The following is a 2,093-nucleotide window of genomic DNA, read 5'->3' as shown; positions in this document are numbered from 1 at the left end:
AATATTAATCTGCCCTGTGCTGCCTGTCATGCGGCCCTCATTGGCTTGCTGAAACTCAGTAAGCGGCCCTCTGCCCACAATAATTGCCTGCCCCTGTGCTAGGTGCTTCTTGCTCTCCACAGCATTTATGTATGACTTTTAACTGTCAGCTTTTATTCACTGGCAGCATTAAACCCTCCTGTATTAGCATGGTTTAATAGAAAGCAAAAGTTAAGTGTCTCTTAGCTGTGAAACATTCAGTCTTCTAAATAAACAACATGCATAACAACACTTTAGAGAGAGGTGAAAAATGAGAAAGGGAAAGAGAGTTTGGCCCTTTAACGGAAGCAACAGTGCTTAATTGTGTGTGTGTGTGTCTGTAAAATTAATGCCTAGACATTTTAGAAATGAGTGCTTTAGAAAATAAATAGAGCCAGATAGGTAGGCAACATTACAGTAGAGAGAGGTAGATGCTATTCTGAAGTTATACAGAAAGCAGGGCAGGATGTCACCTTATAGACTAAGTCACTGAGAGAAGCATGAGCTTTCATAGGCTGTAGCATCTGATGAATAAGCTGTAGGGTATGGAAGTTAATGTTTCCTGACCAAGTTAGGCTATGAGGTACCACTTCAGATTGCAGTAGTTAATAATGTTTAATAATGTAGTTATAGATATACATTTAATAATGTAGATTGCAGTAGTTAATAATGTTAATTAATGTTGTAATAATAATTACATAATTTTCATTAACATAGCCTCCACTATGAGAGAGAGAAATTCAAGGCCAGTACAATATTTAATCATGTTTTAAAACTTACGACTTGTGACTAGACGTTCAACCGGATGTAAACTGGTTGATGTAAATCAATAGTATGATGCCTACCAACCACAAAGGTAGACAAATAAACTCTACGTTTACAAGATACCTGGATCACTAACCCCTAGAAGAATAGTTAAGTTTATATTAACTAATCATAGATAGTGCTGCTAGGTAAGTTAAATTACAGCATTTTAAACTGTATTAAATGGTTTATTTCTTTAGAGTATGCTGTACTAAGTTCAAAAACATACTTTAAAAAGCAGTATCTTTACAAAGCAGAAATACAATTTTTTCAGACTTTGGGAAGATTTAGTTCAGGGCAGTGCCAAGAGTTCCTCAAGGATATCAGTAAGTTCTATGAAACAATTAGCTCTATTTTGATTCCTTTGCTGGAGGAAGTTGTTTGGCTTATTATTGGCTGCCAAATTCAGATAGGAAAGAATACATACGTCTGTTCTTTATAACAAAAAGGACAAAGATCCCTAGCAATATTCTTTGCACAAACTCGATTTTCTTCTGAAGATTGCCATAAAAATTCTCACTGTAAGCTTTTTTGAAGCTGTATTAACAGTTCCTTTGAAACAATACCAGAAGGTCAGGCAAGGATTATTTTGGAAATATATTAATCAGCAAATGTCATAAAGTTAGAAGAGACTATTGCAAATGCAAAGCTTTGCTGAACTTGTTGACTCTGGTCGTAAGAAAAGGTTCATAATGGAATGGTTATGTTTTTGGGAAGCAAGGGCAATGTAAAAGGTTAAAGAAAGTTTTTGTTTGAATTATACATATATGTTATTTCACTTATAAAACATAAACAAATACAGCTATAATTGCTATGAATTTTGAAACGGACATTTTATAAAAGACCTTGCATTCCTTAGTCTCTGGTTTAAAGCCTGAATTACTTTGGAAAACATTATATTTGTCCCGGCCCTAGAAAGATTTACCATGAACTATGCATTTAAAAATCATTGATCCAAAAGTTGCCCAAGGCAGAGTGGGTTGAAAACTGAAAAGTTTTTCCCCCCAAATTTGAAATTTTTCAACCAGCCCTAGTACAAAATACATTTTCCTATTTTTACCTGTGCTACGAGTAGCAGAGGCTAGTTACAACCTTGGTGCACAAGTGCAGGATGTGCAGACTTCGGCAGGGAAATGCCGACCTCCTGTCGCTGCACGAATGAATGAGAAAGTTGAGGAGGATTCAGTGTAAACTGGTAACCATGCTCCTAACTAGCTTCCTTGTGGTCAGTCTCAGCAGAAGCCTAATTTTGGAGTGGAGGCTGCATTACC

The sequence above is a fragment of the Gavialis gangeticus genome, unplaced genomic scaffold, assembly GCF_001723915.1.
Source record: "Gavialis gangeticus isolate Ggan-Ray unplaced genomic scaffold, GavGan_comp1, whole genome shotgun sequence".
Classification (NCBI taxonomy): domain Eukaryota; kingdom Metazoa; phylum Chordata; order Crocodylia; family Gavialidae; genus Gavialis; species Gavialis gangeticus.
Note: the sequence above shows the minus strand (reverse complement) of the source record.